Consider the following 21,632-nt stretch of genomic DNA (forward strand, 5'->3'; position numbering starts at 1 on the left):
TTTCCTTTCTTCTTCTCTTCTCTTCTTTGCAATCTCCCTTTCAAAAGCTCTAATGTCTTCAACTCCTCAAGTTCATGCACCTGACATTCAAAAGAGCTAGGAGAGAGAATCAGTAACTAGATAAAAGAAAATAAGACTTAGTCCAAGCAAGCACAAAATCTCAATGTCAAAATCAACTTAGAATTGGCAACGGCGCCAAATTTGATATCGACTTTTCAAGGGTCCAAGATTCAAATCAATGTAGTATTTTAGATGTCAATCCATTTCTAAGTGTTTCAGTTCAAAGAGAATTCAGGCTCATACTTAAGCTAAATGCATTCAATGTAATGAAGTGATTTGATTAAGCTAACAAGACTCTAACACAATTAACTAGCAACTTTCAAGCAAATGGATAAAGGAGGAATCATGGGTATAGGAATTTGATTTCAAAAGACTAAGATTCAATCTAAAATGGCAAGGTTTCAATCAACATATTCCCCTAATTCTAGATAACAATTCTAAGCAAGTTCTTTGTCAAAACAAAATCTCATTTACTCTCATTGATCAAAAATCAAATGCCTCTGGTTTGTGGCAATCAAGCAATCATTAAGAACAAATCATTCAACTTTCTAAACTCCCCTAACATCAAATGCCTTTGGTAGGGTAAGCTAAGAGCATTTTGAGTTGGCTCAGACAATTCATCGAACACCATCCGGGCAATGAAATGTCTAGATTTCTAATCTAAAATGGCAAACACTAGATTAGCATTAAGATCACTCAATCAAGCAAAGAAACATATTAATCTACTCTAAACATTCTAGATCATCACTTAATCATCCTAATCATCCTAACCCATGAATCCAAAAAGAGTCTACTCACTAATCTTCATGATTAACCTTAAACCCATAATAGATTCAAGAGAAATCATGTTAAGAAGATGAGATAGACTCAAATTACTCAAGAAATAAATATTAAATTACTAAAGATTCAAACTTTCTCCAAAGTATCAAATGTATTTTCGGAGGAAACAAGATATCCCTCATTTTTAGTTCTAAAATATATATATATATATATAGGACTTCAAAAAACGAGTGGACCTATTAACAAATCTCAAAAAGGCACATAAAATAAATAAAACTCGACAAACCAAAGTGTGAGAGCGGCTTCGTCATCCAGCTCCGAACACCCGCTCCATGGATCGTGTGAGGCACAGCGACCACTTCAGCCCGCTGCCCGTGACCGCTGCAAGCTCGACGTGTGCGAGCTATGTCTCGTGCCCGCTCCCAATGGTCGCTCCAACGTCCGCTTCCATCCCGCGCGGTGTCACAAACCCGCAACCAGAGGTCGCGTTCGAGCCCACTGAATTCCGAGCGGTGTCTCTAGACCGCTGTAACAAGCCGCTGCAGATTGCTAGTTGAGCTTGACTTCTTCTTCTTCGCCATGGCCAAGCCGTCGCAATCCTCCAAACATCACCGCGTTTTGTTAGATCCCGCGACTGCACGGTCGTCTCCTCCTCCGCCTCGTGCTCTCAGCTCCTAGCCACCGTGATTCAAGCTTCTTCCTCGACATGAGTCCGCCATGGAAGCTCTGGAACCAACCGTCAAGCTCTGATGTATCTCCCCGTTGCTCGATCCGCCTTACACTCAGCTCCGTCTTCTTCGTCATGCTCAGCTTCATCGTCGTGGCCGTGCTCATCGTCAGAATCAAGCTCGCCGTCGCGGATCAAAGTGGGCAAGAAGAACGACAATGGTGATCTCAGCCTTATTTGCACATCTGGCCCTTCACATTTCAGATAATTACGATTTGACCCCGAAACTGTTGAATTGTTAGAAACGTCCTTTTGATCCAGCCCCAAATATTTTAATCTTGCAGACCTTCCATAATAGCGCGAATGGTCCTTGAACTTCTGGATGCTTTCAATTGGGCCCCAAACTTTATAAAATGCAAGAATAACCTCACGATTTGGCCCCAAACTTCTCAAATGTGCACTTTAGACCCTGTTTATGAAATTATGCATGTAAATGCAATATTAAGACCTAAATGCAACCTAGACTGATTAAAATGAACTAAATGAGATGCTAAAGACCATTAAAATCAAGAGTTATCAACTTTTCCACACTAGTCCTTTACTTGTCCACAATTAAACTTTAAAAACAATTAAGAGAGAGATGTTTAAAATTGGGAGCTAATAACCGAAAGACACACTTTTTAACCTTCAATGTGACATTCTAAGAGAAACATAGCAAATAGCATGAGCAACTCTCTTAGTGCACTCTAACTTCTTTAGGCCTATCAAAACTCTTATTCCTCTACACAAGTTGTAATGCCATTCAACCAACAAGTTCTTTTGCCAACTCTCAAATTCATTCAAACACACACACAAGGTAAATTCTTGCAAATGGACATTTGATCTCAATCATTTGGCTTGGCGAGAGAAGATGGTCTAATGTGAAGAAAGAAGGTTTTCAAATGCATTTTTTATTGGTGACTTACACTCAAGAATAGGAGCAAGATCATTATGCAAAATTTATCTAAGATAAGGAGCAATTCATGCATATAATGCTTTGTTCTCATCATTCTACCCTTTTCTTAGATAGTCTCAAGTTCTAGCCATTTTTTTTTTTCATTCAAACCCAAAATACACCCAATTTCATCTCTCACCCAATGACCACTCTTTTCTCTCCATTGATTTAAACCAACTAGAGACTTTTTTTTTTTTTAAGACTTTAGATATTTTTGGCTCAGCTCTTTTCTTTTCTTTTCCCCATTCACTTATTATTTCTTTGATTCTCTTTTTTTTTTTAGGAGGGGGTTCTATTTATACTCTATAGCTTTTATTTTCTAACTTTCTTTGTCCCTAGGAGTTTCTTTACTTTAAGCACTCTTTTGGTTCATTTTTCTCACTCAATCTTTCTAGTTCCCATGATCAAAAGAATTTTAAGCTCACAAACCCAACAACCATCCTAGAGGCTAGCTCAAATGAAGTCCTAATACTAGCCAAAGATGAGAACAACCCATTGTCGCTCCTAATACTCTCAAGATTTTGCACATGACATGCTATCAATAAAAGGCATCACTCAAGCAAAGTAATGTTGGCTTCAAAGAATAGAGAGGGTTAATGGGTATGGAAGTGTCATTTGAGTTAGCAAAGATTGGTACAAAGAGAGAAAGATAACCCAAATGTGTATAATATCCATGATCATGTATGCAAATGGCCATATGCAAGAGAGATTAAGTTCATTAAGCCTTAGTTCATTTGGAGTTGGTTTCAAGAACAATGTCAATCATCAAGCAAGCAACAAGTTTCAAGAAGAGTTTTCAAAGCTCGAAGCTTACAAGCTTTTTCAAGAGATGCTTAAGCTACTTGATATGCTTAGCTAGGATGTCAAATTGAAATCTAGACATGTGTTCTTGTAGGATGTCAAATTGAGTTCTAGACATGTGTTCTTTACAAGATTTCTTCCTATGCATGAATGCAATCTAAATGCTTCTAGACTCAATCTTAAAGATGCAAATGATGTAGCTAAATGCTTCTTTTTGTGATTTTCAAGCAAGCAACATGTGTTCTTTACAAGGTTTCTCCCTATGCATGAATGAATCGTCATCTACGGGTTCGAGCGGCTGAGATGTCGGTGTCGTTGAGTCCATGGAGGAGGCCGTTTTATCTCCGTCAGAGTCGGAAACTACAAAAGGATATGATTGGTCGTTAGAATATGGTCAGATATTGTAAAAGCTTGTTTAGAGGGATCTAAAATTAATGAGACCCTGAAACAGCTGATGCATTACGGTGGTGACATGCAGAGTTTCAGAGAGGACAGAGTCGAGTTCTGAAAAGGAGAAATAGATTAAACCTTTCACAGTACCTGGGTATCGACTGGCTTTCGGAAGGCGGCCCTTTCTGCGGGGTGTGGATCTTCAACGGCGACGACCGGAAGTCCCTGCGGCGTTCGTCTGAGAAACCATAGAAATCAAAATTAAAGTCGATGTTGAGCTGCTGCAGTGAATCGGAGCTCAAAGGTGCTAAAGTCGTCACGAGAGCTCCGAAGGAGACAAAATTTTTCGACTTTTAGGTTTAGCAGAATAATTCGCGTGAGTCTTGGGAATCGCGACAGACTCTCTCCCGTGAGAACGTTTCAGGGGCAAGCTCGCAATTTATGAGACAGAAGAGGGTGCTTTGGGTCTTTGCTGGATGAGTTGTATAGGGTCAAAAAGCGACGCGACCCAAACTGATAATAAAAATTAAAGCGGACCCAAAGCCCAAAATAAAAACTTCCGTGCGACCCACTTTGCCAATATTTTTGTCTAATAATAGTTGTCTAATTTCAAACACTAAGAGCATCTTCAAAAAACACTCTATAACTTTAAATATAAATTTTTTTGCTTTATAAAAAGAAATTTTAAAACTTCAAATTTGAAATGTGAAAAATGAAACTCTGTATTTGAAGTTTGACTATTCAAAATTTCAAATTTGTAGTTTCAAATTTTTGTTTGCATTGGTCCCTACAATTCACATCACATTTATGATTCTAAAATATTTTATTGTATATCGTTTTACTCCTTATAAATTTAAGTTTTACACATAAAATTAAATAATACTTTAAAATAAGATTTAAAATATTTAAAACTATATTTAGACAACAACAATATACAAAAAAAAACTTAACAAAAAAAACTTTTAAAAAATTACACGAAGACATAACTATTACATGAATTTAAATATTTCAACAACACTAATAGTCAGATAAATTTGTTCTCCAAAATATTGTCAAAACAAATTTTGTGTAACCAAAGATGGGTGTTGTTGTTATTTTTGATGTCTTTATCGTACGATTCTCTCTTGTTCAGATCGAATGTAAGTATTAATATCATCGATAAAAGTTAAGTCTATTAGCAATATTTCTTTTTATTTTTTTTCATAACTAATGTGTTTACAAGTATTAATATCACTCGTTTTCAATAAGTTTTAGCTCGTAATCTGTAAATTAAAAGTAAATTGAGTCATTTTTACTTTAAAATGCACTAGATGATCATATATTGATTACGAAAATAGTTTTATGGAATATTATGGTATTTTTCTTAAATTTAATATTAATTATGTTATTTCTATTTAAAATATTTATATTTTAATATAAAATTTTACTAATTAATTTGTTATAATATTTTTATATATGTGCTAGTAAAAGTTTAATGAATTTAAATTAATATGACAAATATAAAGACCATAGTATAAAATACAAATAGTTTTAAAATTTTGTTTTTGGAGAACAATACCTTAAAACTTCAAATAAAGAATTTTAGAAATTTCAAAATAGAGTGTATTTTTGGAGATGCTCTTAATGTCTTTTATACCAAAGGATAAAATATTTAGTGCTTAACTTATAAGTAAACTAGTGGTATTCCGGCGCGCATCGTATGTTTTATTTTCTAGTAAATTTAAAATAATTTTTATATGTTTTAATAGTGGTTAATGACAGTAGTATAAGTGGTTTTTACTGATTAATTCAATAAAATATAATAAATAGTTAATAGTTGCACCGATGTAAATATAATTGAATTTAAAACATAAAACAAAGTTAAAGTTCAAAAAAAAAAAATGTAAATGCATGTGTTGTTTTGAAGAACGAAGATAATAAATTCGTTCATCGTCTTAAAATAATAACAATTTTCGCATGCTTTGTCAATGTCATGGATGTGCTAATTTCTCATCGTCTATTTCTGAATCTAGTAAGTGAATTATTAATCATGGTCTAGTATGTGCTAATTTCCCATCATCTATTTCTGAATCCAGTAAGTGAATTATTAATCATGGTCTAGTATTGATTGGATCTAAATTGACTATTTTTCCAAGATAATTTATCTAGATATTATACTTATATAAAGGTAAAGACCATTACATAATCTAAGTATTACACAAATTTCTTTTACAACATTTTTCCAAAAATAAAATTATAATGGTAGGACCAAGGAAGCTGTTGCATATAAGTGAAGGTATTAGAATAATAAACCCGAATTTCAATTGAAATAAACAAACTTAATCATTTGCTTATATAAGTAACAATATATAGTCGCATCTCTTGTTAATCTGGTTTGGTTCGAAAACTATTGTAGCTTTTGTTGCTTTCATACTCCATGCAATGTTTTTAATAAAACTTTACAGAAGATATTTCTTACATCTTATCAGTTAGAATATCATATGAAATGATACTCATACCTAGAGTATTTCTATTTTTGTTTGTATGGACTGTCGTAGTTTTTGAGACTCTGATAATTTAGTTGATCATGTACGTTTATTCTATATTAATACTTTTTTGTGAATAGGTTTTCTATTTCAAACTTATCCTCTTCACAATTTGTCATGCGAGGTCATGATTTGTTTAAGGCAAGTTGCCTTATTTCATTTGAACTAAAAGAAAGACGTTTAGTAAATAACTTTAGTTAATAGTCAAAACATCAACCACTACATTGGGTTTAATATAAAATAGATTAAGTTGTTAAAGCTTTTTGCGATAAGAAAATCAAAAGAAATGTTGCGTAAATAACTTGCGTTAATAGTCAAAACATCCACAGCTGTATCGGGTTTAATAAAAAATAGATAAGAGTTGCTAAAGCTTTGTCCGATAAGAAAATAAAAAGAAGACATAACAACAGAAGAAAATTTAGTGGGGATGAGTGTTTTTTGACGTGGAGCTGTGCCATACGTGCCTTCTCTCCATTCTCATTTAGACCATCAACCGGTTTGGTTGATGCAAGACGGACCGCCTCCAGGTACCACAGATGAGGATGGTTGATGGTTGGCATTTGTACTCTCTCTGACTTCTCCTGACACACCATCTGGTAGCTCAACATCAGTGTTATTGTCACCATCAGAGATACCATCAGAGATACCATCAGAGATACCTTGGATGCTACTGGATTCTCTCCAGGTATAGAGCATCATCAGCACTATGGTCACCACCCTGTGCAGAATGCAGTAATGATCATAAATATATTCTTTAGGGAAAAAGATATATTAAGACAATATGAGGTACCAACATCTCTCTGGAGATTCTTTTCACATTTAGAATAAGCTATGTAACACTATCATTTTCTATCTGGATGCCAGTCTGTGGAGATAAAAAACCTTTAACATCTATTCAGGATCTCAGAATTGATCAAAAGAACAATACTTTGATCTACCGCATTGCAACAAACATCAACAAAGTTCCTTTCAATCAGTCACTTTAGCAGTGCAGAGACTCAACTATCTGTCATCAGTAAGAGGACTATATCAAATTATAAAGTTTAGTCAAAAAGATAGTATCTAAGTTAATTTATAGTTATGTTTTTTTTTTTTTTTTTGCTTTAAACGTTACCTATTCAGTTGAACTCCATGTTTATTGGACCTTCTGGGTATGTATTCACATAATCAACCTCCCTCTTCTTCCCTATGAAGCCTGGTTCTTTTATTTCATCATCACGAAATTTTACATCTGTACCAAGATCTTGCACTTGCACTTGCACTTTTCGCTTGTAATCTATATCATCTATAGTTTCCTCATAGAAAAGACCACGTAGACAATCTACACTGAAATGAACCAAATCTAAATTTGTATGTTAAATGAAAATCCATAATACGATCTTGACGGTAATTCAATTTAGTTTTTATGAGCTCGTACATGGCAGAAACGAGTTGTGGATAAGTTATATATTTGAGATATTTGAACTGCTTATGAATGGTGAAAAGAAACTATTGTAAAACCAACACTAAGGAACTACATAAGAATGGGATCATGTGCTAATCGTTCAATGATGTGATACCTCTTTAGCGAAAAGATCATTGTTCTGCTGAATGATTCTGAAGCAAAACCAAAAAAGGATCATAGAAAAATCACTCAAGAGCTGGGATTGCCAAAACCAAAGCATCATATAGTCTGAATCCAAGATTTTGCAGACACAACATTTCAAATCTGCATTCGTGATCATGAATAGCAAACATAAACTGAGGAGGAAAGCTATGATTCAGACACTCGGAAACTGTTGTTACTCTGGGTTACCTCGAACTCGCACATCGTGTACACAGAGCCTTCACTGAAACGCTCTATGAAGATGCTGAGAAGGTTAACACTCAAGGATCCTTCCATAAGCGTTGACTGTTGCAGACAAACAAATGAAAAATAACAGTCTCTGTAAAACTGGTTTTGGTCAAAAGGGTTAACACAAAATGGGAGTGATTACCTGCTCGTCGATCAGTAGCATGTCCACACCCATAAGTTTACTGCCTCTCTTCACGTTTGGAGCCTCCCAAAACCTCAAAAGACGGACCTCGGCTGTGGTTGAACATCGACAAGCTTTAATATCAGCAAGCAGGGTGAAGGAATTCGCCATTGCCAGAGCTGATAGTTTGAAGAAAAAAAAATGATACTTATAGTTTTCGTAGATAAGACGGCCTTTCTCGATGCAAGGATGCCAATTTATAGAAGAGATTTAGCCTGTTACATACGAAGAGTCTGAGCTTGATTAAATGCTGCGTAGTGGGGCGAGTGGGATGAAGCATGTTAATGCTCGGATTGAAGAACAAAATTAAAGGAAACCCAAGGCGTTTCAGGATCTTCTTCATTAGAGGCGGCTTCATCTAGACGACATTCAGACCTAGGAGCTTCTACTTTCTACAAAATCAGACGACATATCTGGGCCTGGAGATAATCAATCACACACATAAAAACCCAAATCACAGAACCTATTCATAAGAAAACGATATGTGCACAAGAAGCCTAAATGAAAGAAACAGAAGGCCCAATCAGAGAATGCAAAGAGAAAGAGGAAAAATGAGTTTTGTAACTTTTTTTTAGGTGACAGGTGTCACAAATTACCCTATGCATTTTTATGACGTGGCAGAAAGAGGTGGGAGAAAACTTTGTTTTATTATTATAGATAGATAGATAGATAGATAGATGCGTAGTGTATTTAGCTTAGTGCTTGTTAGAACATCTCCAAAAGACACTTTATAACTTTAAATATAAAGTTTTTTGTTCTCCAAAACAGAACTTTCAAACTTCATATTTGAAGCTTTAAGAAGAAAAACTCTATATTTGAAGTTTCACTATCCAAAACTTTAAATTTCAAGTTTCATATTTTTGTTTGCATTTTGATTCCTACAATTACACTTCACAATTATGATTTCTAAATATTTTCTTCTCAAACGTTTTAATCCTTAAAATTTTTATATCTCAAAAATATTTCAATTTTTTTTAAGAAAATTAAGTAAAACTTAAAAATAAGATTTAAAATATTTTAAAACAAAATTTTGACAACAACAATATACAAAAGAAACTTAACAAAACTGTTATTTTTAAAATTACATGAATACATAACTATTACACAAATTTAAATATTACAACAATACTAATAGTCAGGTAAAATTACATGAATACATAACTGTTTAACCGAAGATGGTTGTTGTTGTTGCTGTTTATAATATCTTTTTGGTATAATTCTTTCTTATTTAGATCAAATATATTCACTAGTATTAATATCATCGATAGAAGTTAAGTCTTTTAGCAATATTTTATTTTTTGTTCAGATCTAATGTATTTACAAGTATTAATATCACCTGATTTGAACAATTTTTAGCTCGTAATCTACAAATTAAAAATAAAGAGAGTCGTTTTTTACTTCGAAATGCACTAGTTAATCATATATGCAATACATAAATAATTTTAAGGAAAAATATGGTATGTTACTGAATTTTAATATTAATAATGTATTTCTTTTCAAAGTTTTATATTTTAATGTAACACTAGATTTTGTCCCGCGCATAGAAAGCACGGGTTTGTTTGCTTTTCATTTATTGATCGAAAACTGATTTATAAACTACCATTATTTTTGTTTATAACCATAACAATTGAAATTTTAGATTTTTATCATTTGTTTTTTTTTTCTCTTCAAAATATGGTATTTGTTCGAAATATGGTAGTTGTTCTATAATAATGTAGTTTTAAGATTTGTTTTCATATCCGACCTAGATTCATGGTTCAACCTATAGATCCGATACATTGTATATAATCCGGTTCGGATTTAATAAAAAAATCATTAATTAAAAATCTGATATAACCCGGTAAAAAGCCAAAAACTCACTATTAACCTGCGATCTGATACCATTGATCCGATAAACACACAAAATATATGATAGTATTTATTTTTGTCATCAACAATACAGACTCATACTGACTCTGTAAACCAATCCGAATGATCTGCATCCATGTGAACGACAAATGACGGTTGCTTCCTAACACTGCGTGCTAGTCTATCCGCTTTTGAATTTTGCGTCTTTGGTACATAGATAATCTCTGATCTGTAGTATTTTTTAAAAAAATTGATTAAATTACTTATATATTTTTTTAATATTACATAAATTAGTGATTCCTTAGAATTTGATGAAATTTTATTATGTTATCCAAATAAAAAATCATAATATAAAAACACTTATTGATATGACAATATTAGTTTATTTTCGTTATTAATAACCTATTATAAGTTTGTGTTTTTATTTTAGAATTAAAAATTTATTTTAAGATAGTTTTTAAAATATTATTTAACACTCGTAATTGTCATATCAATATTATGTATAAAATAACATTATACATTGAAAATGTTATTCAAATATATATATGATATATGGTGTAGCATATATGATTTTTGTTTGTATTGGAAATCTGTATAATATTCAAATGATCTATTTTGAATTTTGATACGTATATTTAAGAAAATAATATTTTCATGTTTGTTAATTTATTTATAGTTCATAATGTATTTATACTTATATTAAATTTAAAGTTAGTATATCTTTTAAATATATATAGGCCCATTATTTATAGGTCCAAAACCAAAAGACTTAAATGACATTAATGAATTTTATTAATTCCTCGTAAAAATTAAGGGTATTTTTGAGAAAAATGTAATTTTAATTAATGATATAATTTGAGAATGATCCTCTTTTAATTTGTAATATTTTTATATGTGTGCTAGTTATTTACAGAAGTTTGATGAATTTAAACTAATTATGACAAATATAAGGACAATAGTATAAAATATAAATAGTTTTGAAGTTAAGTTTAAAGTTTTGCTTTTGGAGAAAAACACATTTAAACTTCAGATCTAGAGTTTGGGAAACTTCAAAACATAGTGTCTTTTTGGAAATACTCTGCGAAGTCTATTACTGTAAACATGACACAAAGCTTACAAAGTTCATGGTTATATTAATAAACATTATGTAAACATAACTCTATAATATTATCTGAAAAATTAATTTCATATGTGTTGGTCTCATGTTAATTTTTACAATAGTTATTATAATAATAACTTTAACTTTAATATATTAAATTAAACACTAAAATGCAATTATTAATAGTTTATTTAAATTTATTTTATGTTAATAATTGTTTCCAAACTAATTTACTATCAAAAATAAATATCTTTTATATAAATATATATAGCATTTTATATTTATAATATAGAATTTAGAAAAACAAATTCCCTATATATAAATAAAAGGAATTTAAAACAAAAATGCAATATTTTAAATATTAAAAACATTATATATAAAAATTTATATCAAAGCATGTAATTTAATAAAAACAAGTTTATTTATAAATAAAAAGGAATAGAGTGTAAAAATAATAATATATTTATTATAAAATATAGCAATTTTTATATTTAAAACATACAACTTCAGAAGATGAATTATTTATATATATCAAAAAGGATATATACTTAAAATAAAAAGATATAACAATTTTTCTTATATTTTAACACATTGTTTAATCAAAAATAATTTCCTTTCGAATTTTCAAATTCATAAAAAATATATGTTTTTCCTAAATCACGTTGGTTTAATCAACTTTTTATCACATTAAAAATTCTAATATTTCATTAATAAAATAAATTTGTTATTTAGAAATTTTTTCACATTTGTTAGAAACATTTTGTTATTTAGAAATTTGCTCACGTTTGTTAGAAACATTTTGTTGTAGGATATTTTTGTTATAAAAAATATTTACAATTTTCACGTTAATAAAACATCTTAATTACTATTTCTCGTGAGCAACATAAATATATTCACTTAATACTCTGCTAACTAATTCATTCATCTTAATTACTATTTATAATCAATTTTTAATTTCCAAGTCAACAATTTTTATTTTTAATTACAAATTCTCAATCCTAATAATATATAGATATTCATATCTCTATACAAATTAATAGCTGATTTTTATTCAAGTCTTAACGCTCAACATAATATTTCAATATCTAAGATTTTACCGTGTTCATAAAAATGTCATATTTTTGTAGAAATCACACTCATCGTCTTCATTAAAGAAATTCATTCATCTTTTTTTCTGTAAGCTCAAAAGGTTAAACTCGAATCTATTAAAGACACAGACATAACCTCCGGGCGGAGAAAATAATAAAGTGACTGAGTAAATAAAGAAAACTACAAACAATTATGTGGACTACACATGTTTTCCAAGTACTCGTTAAAAAATGTAATAGAGTCTCTTAAAAGGTTTTAATAAATCTTATGTTTTTTACTCTGCCAGAAACAAAAAAAAATTAATTTAGAATGTGGTACATACAATTTTCCAATTAGTGTTGTATTCACAAAAGAAAACCAAATATATTATTTACAACGAAGTTTTCTAAAACATTAAATATTTTTAATTGAATTTACGTTTATGTATTTTTGAAAAACATTTTAGTGTTTTAGATTAACACTTTGTCTATTTTTTGTAACAGTACAACAACTTTGATTATAATAATTAATTTTCACTTCAATTGATAAATTTTTAACGTAAGTTACTATTTTAAATAATGCATTTTAAGATAGGTCTTAAGCAAACAAAAATTCAGTTTTGGAATTTTATTATTTTATAATTTAATGTGATTTGTGTATTTTCCAAATTTCGCAAACCCCAATAATAAACCAAAATAAATAAAATACAAAAGTATAGTTAAAATAACCATGATAAGAAACTAAATGAACCAAATTAAAATCAAAATATAATCTTAGAAACAATATCATAGCAACGTTGAAAATTTTGCAAAATCATATACGATAGAACATCACAATTTCCGTGATAATTTCCTACACCGTTTGCTAAAAACGCATAGTATATAAACATGACCGGCTCAACATTGTTACGGGTCCTAGGACAAATTTTTTTTTTTTACTTTTTAAAATTTATATATAGATAATGTTTAAAATATTTCTAAAATTTAATCACTAATATTTTGTATATTTGTAATAAAAATAAAACTATATACATATCAAATAATTTTGGACTTTTTTCAATTATATTTATTATTTTATATATATAAATATATAGATTTATAAGAAATTAAACCCCTTAATTATTATTATACGGAGGGACAAGAGCTTGGATCCGGGGCGGTCGCACCACTTCTCCCCTTTGTGAGCCGGCCTGTATTTAAATATTTAGACATGCTACTATCAGGGCATACTCAAACATTAGTTTCCGTGATAATTTCCAACACAATTATAAAACCGTAAATACTCCTCAAATTGGAGGACATGATTGCCAAAGATGATTTAAAAAATATCTCTGTCAATAACTTTTGTGTTAGTTTTTTTTTATCGTCACTATTGTGTTAGTTGATGTAACAAAACTTTATTATGGTGTGACACCTTTTTATGGCATTGTAAATGAAACTGATAGTCTTAACTTTTTTTCGTTTCTTTTGAAACATTGAGTCTTAGCTTAGACCATTTCCAAAAAATTCCCCTGCTTAACCAAGTGGTAGTCTAATGGCAATCACTTGAGGCTTAGTGTATATCTACATCAGTCATGGATTCGATTCTTCCTACAAACTAAATTATCATTACTTGGTCAGTTTGGGTTTGGGCTGCGGCACAAGTGGTTTACATGGTAGGATATAACAAATGATTGGTCCACCCCCTAACATTAGTCGGAAGGTATTCCAAACTCGGTCAGGCAGTGTGGTACGTTTTCGGGATAGTCCACTTTGTAGCACTAAGTGCGTTCCTCCCGGGACCGACCGGATCAGCCGATAGGGATTATCAAATTTTTTTTTTTTGTAAAATTCTATATTTGAAATTTCAAGATGTCATTTTCTAAAAATACAACTTCAAATTTAACTTCAAAATTATTTGTATTTTATACTATGATCCTCATATTTGTCATAATTAATATAAATTTATAAGACTTTTATAACTAACTAGCACATATATAAAATATTACAGTAATATTAATTAGTAAAATCTTACACTAAAATATAAAATTATTAATATAAATACATAATTAATATTAAATTACAAGAAAAAAACACATTATTCCATAAAATTATTTGCGTAATGCTCTATCTTCGGTTACACAAAATCTGATTGGACAATATTTTAGAAGTTCCAGAGAAAATTTACTAGATCATTAGTGTTATTATAATATTTAAATTTGTGTAATAATTATGCCTTCATGTATCTTTTTTTTAAAAAAATTAAAGTTTCTTTTGTAATATTTTTGTTTTCTAATTCTTGTTTAAAAATATTATAAATCTTATTTTAAAGCTTTTATTTAATTCAATGTGTAATATTTAAATTTATAAAAAATACATTTTGAAATATTTATGATATAAAACATTTGTAAAGATTAAAACGATAAATGAGAAAATACTTAATAATCATAAATGTGATGTGTAATTAATTATAAGGACAAAAATGCAAATAAAAAGATAAAACTTCAAATTTGGAGTTTCGAGTAGTGAAACTTCAAAATGAATATGAATTTTCACTCTTTAAAACTCTAAATTTGAAGTTTTGAAGTTTCTTTTTGGAGGAAAAAAAACTTTATATTTGGAGTTATAGAGTTTTTTTTGAGATGTTTTTAGTTACTCAACATAATGATCATAGTTATATTTGGTTGCAAGTTCTTGTTTTTAAGGTTTTTTTACAAGCTCACTCGCAAGAAATACAAGAGCGAGTCAGTCGTTACTACATTCAGAGATAGAAGCTCTCATATGAATGCATGAGGAATCTCAGACAGTTATTTCTTACATTTGCAACGAATTATTCTCAGTTGGTGAAGATGGTTTCGGAACCAGAGGATGACCAACCTTTGCAAGTTATTTGGAAGACATAACATTTTTGAAGAGAAGTTTCAACAGCTCAAAGATCATTCATATACCACGGACACAAAACTCAAGGGCGGACAGTCTCACATGTAGTGCAACCAAACAACCGTCTTTTATCATTCATATGGATGCAGAGTTACTGGTGTGGTTTTCAGAATTCACGTGAGGCTGCCCGTGTTGCTGACAAGAAAAAAATATATATATACAAGCTCACTCATTAACGTCTTTAAAGATTTTGGGCTTTTATGAGAATTTATTTCTTCAGCTTTTAGGTACGGTCCAAATCCAATCAAAGAGAGTTTCATTCGATATAATTTTTATCTACTGAGCCTTGGTTTTTTTTTTTTTTTGTTCACTTAAAATTTTATTTGACCGGGTTTGTGATGCAGGACTTTTCAAGGGTCCAAGATCAAATCAATGTAGTATAAAAGATTGTCGAACCAATCCTAAGTGATTCTAAAGCAAAGGGAATGCAAGTTCATGCTTAAGCTAAGTGCGATCCGGTTTTAAAGATGATATGAATTAAGAACTAATAAGCTAATGCAATAAAGTAATTATCTTTCTTTCTCAATTTGAAGCAAGAGGACTCATGGGGCTATGCATTTGATTTCGGGTGATGTAGATCCAATTTAATGGTGGCAAGGTATCAATCAAACACTTTCCTTATGCCTAGACACTAAGCTAAACAAGCTCTATCTCTAGATGAATATTCTTTTGGTAAAGCAACTCAAGTATCTAATCTCTTAGGTTGAATGTTACTAAAGCAAACATGGAGAACAAGTCCAATAACAATCTTAACTCCTTTAGCAACTAATCTCTTAGGTAAAGTAAGCTAAAAACATTGAAGAGTTGGTTCAGACATTTCATCATACACCTTGTGGGTAGGAAATGCCTAGAGATCTATTTTAGTATGATCAAGACTAAAATAGCATTGAGAACCCTCAACAAACAAAGAAACAAGTAAATCTAACATTAAACACCCTAGATCTTCTCTAATCACCCTTAATTACCCTAGCCCATGAATCCAAGATTAGTCTACTCACTAATAGACATGAATAACCCCAAAACCATGGATGATTCAAGGTTAAACATGATTAGATAGCAAGATAATCAAACAAAGATAAGAAATTATGATCAAGATTAAATCTTTGATTTCATAGATAATAAGATGATCCCCAACTTTGGGATTACAAGAGTATTTATATGTCTTTGGTAAACCTAATGACTTATTTTAAAAAGTCTAAAATACCCTTAAAAAATGTCCAAAATCGACTAATTAAAAGACACGACCCGGGTAGAAATCACGGGCGACAACCCGAGTTGGTTTCCCCGCGTTGGACCGTCGAGCAGCTCCGTTTCATGCGCGCAGGTAATGGAACTCGCGGCCTTCACCCCGCGTCAATCATCGTTGCGTCTTCTTGGTTCGTGCGTGCGGGTAAGGGAACCCGCGGCCTTCACCCCGCATCAGACCGTCGACACTGTCTCTCTCTGTGCACGCGAGACACGATCCCGCGTTGCTCGACCCCGCGTGGAAGCTTCGAAATCGCCATCGGGAGCCGTCGCATCAGTCTCCGCGTGGCCGTGCCGTCTCTTCGTCGCAGTCGGGATCGAGGCTCACCGTCGGGATTCAGATCCGGCGAAGAGAAGCTCGTGAGCTCCTCCTCGGTGTCGTGCTCTCAGATCGTGGCTTCCTTCTCCGCAGGCTCGCCGCGTCGTCAAACTCCGGATCGGCGAAGAGGAAGCTCTCAATCCTCTCCAATGGTGGTTTCTTCCATTTTGCACAGCAGGTCCTCGAACTTTTGGTTCGTTACAAAAGAGCCCACAACTTTGTAAATTGCAGAAACATCCTTACTTTAGCCCCTTAACTTTTGATTGTGCACTTTAACCCCACCGAATTTCTGCATTTGCAACCTCGGTCCCTGGATTCTCGCCTTCTTTCATTGCTGACCGAAAAGTATTTGACTTGCAACAATAACCTTCCAATGTTGCCCAAAACTTCTAAATGTGCATTCCAACCCTTATGATATGCAAATGAGTATGCAAATGCAACATAAAGACCTAAATACAACCTAAAATAATCATAATAAGCTAAAATATAAATCTAAAACTCATTAAAACCATGATATATCAATTCTCCCACACTATTCCTTTACTTGTCCTCAAGTAAACATTCAAGATCAATCAAAGAGGAAGGAATTGAAAATGGAAACACATAACCAAAAGAGACACTTTCTAGCCTTCAATCTAACATCCTAAAAGAAACATAGCAAATAGCATGAGCAACTCTCTTATTATACTCTAGCTTCTCTAGGCCTATCCATACTCTTATACCTCTACTCAAGTTGCAATACTCATCAACTAACAAGTTTCTTCAACCAGCTCTCACATTGATTCACACACACACACACACACACACACACACACACACAATGTGAATTCTCACAAATGGGCACATGATCTCAATCATTTGGCTAGGTAAGCAATGGTCTAATATGAATGAAAAGAGGGATTCAAATGTTATTATTCCAAGGTGGTTATCACTCAAGAACAAGGAACTTGATCATTATGCAAAATTTATCTAAGATTAGAAGCAACTCATGCATACATAGATTCATTCTCATCATTCTACCATTTTACTAAGTGATTACAAGTTCTACCCTTTTATCATCATCTCAAAACCAAAATAAAACCCACTCACATCACTCACCCAATGAACAACTCTTTTTTTTTTTTCTTTTGACTCAACCAACTAGGGATTTTAATTCATTTTCTTTACAACACTTAGCTCTAACTCTTTCTCATTTCTTTCCCCACCTTCTCTTTGATTCTTTTTTTTTTATAAGAGGAAAGGTTCTTTGTTACATAATCTAGAGCTTCATACTTTCCTTTTTGTCCCTAGAGTTTTCTTTTATATTTATACTCTTTTGCTCATCTCTCTCATCTTTCTCACTCCCCAAACCCAAGATATTGAAATTTAGAACACACAAACCCCTCCCACCATCCCCAAATGTTAACTCATTGTGCTAGCAAGAGATGAGAATAAACCTATGTCGCCTCCAATACTCTCAAGATTTTGCATATGACAAGCTATCAAAAGAGGCCTCACTCATGCAATTCAAAGTTTGGTTTCAAAGAATGGCTAGGGTTGTAGGGTATGGAGTGCCATTTGGGTTAACAAAGATTGGTATAAAGGAATAAGATAACCCAAATGTGTATGAGATCCATGATCAAGTATGCAAATGCCCATATGCAAGAGAGATTAAGTTCGTTCAAGCCAAGTTCAGATTGGAGCTGATCTTAAGAACAATGCCAATATCAAGCAAGCAAACAAGTTTCAAGAAGAGTTTTCAAGGCTTGAAGCTTACAAGCTTTTTCAAAAGATGCTTAAGCTACTTGATATGTATAGCTAGGATGTCAAATTGAGTTCTAGACATGTGTTCTTTACAAGGTTTCTCCCAATGCATGAATGCAATCTAAATGCTTCTAGACTCAATCCTAAAGATGCAAATGATGCAACTAAATGTTTATTTTTGTGATTTTTGAAAATTTTCAATTTTTGTGGATTTTATATGCAAATAATTATTCACAATGCAATGCATGAGACTTAATGACAAGTAGACAAAACAAATCACAATGTGAGATAGTAGACTCTCCCCCAAACTTACTTCACACAGTCCCTTGTGTGAAAATAAGCTCAAAGGAGAGATCTAAGGGAAATACATAAACATGATAACTAAGTATTTACAAAGGTAGAATGCACTTACTTAAAGTTGGCTGTCATAAGAGAAGGGAAATGAGGAGGGATGACTTGTTGTCACCTTGAAATTTTCGACATGACCTTTGGGAATTTTTTAGAATTCCCCCAAAATTGTCCCTAAGCTTATTCAAACACACTAAAGCAAGAAAAAAGATATATAAAGATATATATAAAAAGGATACCATGGGACTTCCTCCCAAGTGAGCTTGTTTTAAGTCTCTAGCTTGACTTTCCTTCTAATTGGCTAATGAAGAGGAGGATATTTCCGACCTTCAAGAGTGATGGTGAGGACTTGAGAGAGAAGCTCTTGAAGCTTGATTGGATCATTTTGGAGCTGAGGAGTGATGATGGCCTTGGCACTTGAGAATGGTGTAGATTTTCCCTTGCATTTGATCTTGTACTCAATAGCCTCATCCTTAAGCTTCATTGGGTGGAGAGTGAGTGTGTGAGGAGGCTTATTAAGAGGTGGAGGGTGAGGTTCTTTCACAATCTTCTTTTTGCCATGAGCAGCCTTTGTGGCTCTACTCACCTCCTCCTTTGTAGCACTTTCCAAGTGCTCATCACACAGCTCTTTAGAGGACTCTCCCGCAAGACCTTCTTTCTTAATACCAACCCCTTCAGCCTTGGTCTTCTCAATGGAGGATGCTCCACAAGTGATTGTTCCACAATACTCAGCAATCATCTTTGGTGATTGTTGTGGATAGGAGACATCTTTGTTCACATTTACGAGTGTGACCTTCTTGTTGGCAAAGTCTATGCAAGCTCCTACTGTTGTAAGGAATGGAGTGCCAAGGATCAATGGGACTCTCTTCTCAGTTGCCATCTTCAGAACAGTGAGGTCTATAGGAATGGTGCATGCTCCAATCTTCAAAGGGAAGTCTTTGATGAGACCAATAGGAGTTGTAGAAGATGAATCTCCAAACTGTAGGGAAGATGTGTTTGGCTCCATGCTCTCAATCCCTAGACTCTTCATCATCTCCATTGAGATCACATTCACACTTGCACCAGAATCAACAAGAGCATCATCAAAAGTGAGCTTACCAAGGTAGCAAGGCAAGGTGAACATCCCTTGAGACTCAAGCTTAGGGAGGGACTTTTGAGGGATTGGTGGATCAATCTTCGGAATGGAGATGTCCAAAAGCTCGGCCACTTCAGCTTGGTGGTCTAGAATGTCGTTGTTGAGCATCATCTGGACATGAGCTTTACGCATACCCGAGATTTCTGGAAGCCCGACCCCAACATTATTAAGATCTTTCCTGGACTTGAAGACCACCTTCTTCTGAGCTTTGGTCAGAACTCTTTGGGGGAAATGGAGCTGATCATAGGGTGATAGCTCAACCTTAGTTGCTTCCTCTAGCGTAACCTTTTTTAGTTTGTTGTCAGCTCTCTTCTCAACTTGTCTCTCAGCCTTGTGCTCAGCTCTTGGCAGATTCGTTCCTTTAATCTTCCTGACAGCGTCCTTCACAATCTGTGCTTCAGCTGTGGCCACAATAAATCTCTCAACTTCCCCAAACTCAGTTCTATATACCAGTCTTTCAATCTCATCCTCCTCTTTCTCATGATCACTCAGCTCAATCTCTGGAGAAGTAGTGGAGAAGACAACATTGCAAGACTCCTTGGAGTTCTTTTCTGGTTTCCCTAGTAGAGATCCCATTGGCTGCTTAGAGGATGAAGGCATAGAAGCAACATGACTCTCCAAAGCCTTGAGATGAGAGGCAAGTTGCATGTACTTGTTGTTGAGGTCAGAATAGTTCCCATCAATCTTTGCATGGATGTTCTTGAACTCATAAATCATGGTCTTCTCATTTCTGGCCTAAAATTCCAAGAGTTGCTTGAACATAGAATCCACACTTGAATCTGGAGCTTGAGCTTGAGAAGAGCTTCCTTGAGTCTAAGGAGACTGGTTGGCTTGGTAATCTCCTTGCTGATTGTTGTAGAGTGGCCTTTGTTGGTAGTTGTTTTGGTACTGAAAGTTGGGCTCTTTCTTGTACCATGTGCCATTAGCATTGATGAAGCACAGCTCCTCTTGGCCTTCTAAACCATCAGCCTCATTGATCACTGGAGGTGCCTCTTGTTTCTGGTCACCAACAAAGTTCATCTTCTCCTGCTTCGCCTTTTCTGCAAGAAGTAGATCCAACTTGGCTTGGAGAGACTTCAGCTCTTTCCTGGTGTGCTGATCATCACCTCTATTGCTTCTATCATACTCCTCACTGCAGACTGAGTCACTCTTAGCCATGTTCTCCACCAGCTCCTCTGCATCCTCTTCAGTTTTACCCAAGAAGAAACCATTGCTGGCTGTGTCTAATCTGCTCCTGAACTCTGGAAGAGCACCTCTGTAAAAGGTACTGAGCAAACTCTCCTTGGTGAAGCCATGATGTGGGCATTGAGACCAATAGCCCTTGAACCTCTCCCAAGCTTCACTAAAGCCTTCTAGGTTCTTCTACTGAAAGCTAGAGATCTCATTCCTGATCTTGGCCGTCCTTGAGATAGAGAAGAACTTCTCTAGGAAAGCCCTCTTGCACTCATTCCAAGTTGTGATAGAGTCACTTGGAAGAGTCTTCTCCCATTGGTGTGCTTTGTCTCCCAAACAAAAGGGGAACATCTTGAGCTTGAAGACATCTTCAGAAACACCACTGGTCTTGGGCAAGCCACAATATTTATCAAACTTGTACAAGTGATCAAAAGGGTCTTCAGCAGCAAGGCCATGATACTTGTTATTCTCTATGGTGTTAAACAGCCCTGACTTGATCTCAAA

The 21,632-nt window shown here is 33.4% G+C and overlaps 1 non-coding gene across 1 annotated transcript; it reads left to right on the forward strand.

Moving 5' to 3' along the window:
* The first annotated feature begins 21,243 nt into the window (after window positions 1–21,243).
* Window positions 21,244–21,350, forward strand: LOC125580985. Its single transcript, XR_007318697.1, has one exon. It is a non-coding gene; the product is annotated as a small nucleolar RNA R71 (small nucleolar RNA).
* The last annotated feature ends 282 nt before the right edge of the window (window positions 21,351–21,632 follow it).

This window comes from Brassica napus, chromosome C1 (assembly GCF_020379485.1).
Source record: "Brassica napus cultivar Da-Ae chromosome C1, Da-Ae, whole genome shotgun sequence".
Classification (NCBI taxonomy): Eukaryota; Viridiplantae; Streptophyta; class Magnoliopsida; order Brassicales; family Brassicaceae; genus Brassica; species Brassica napus.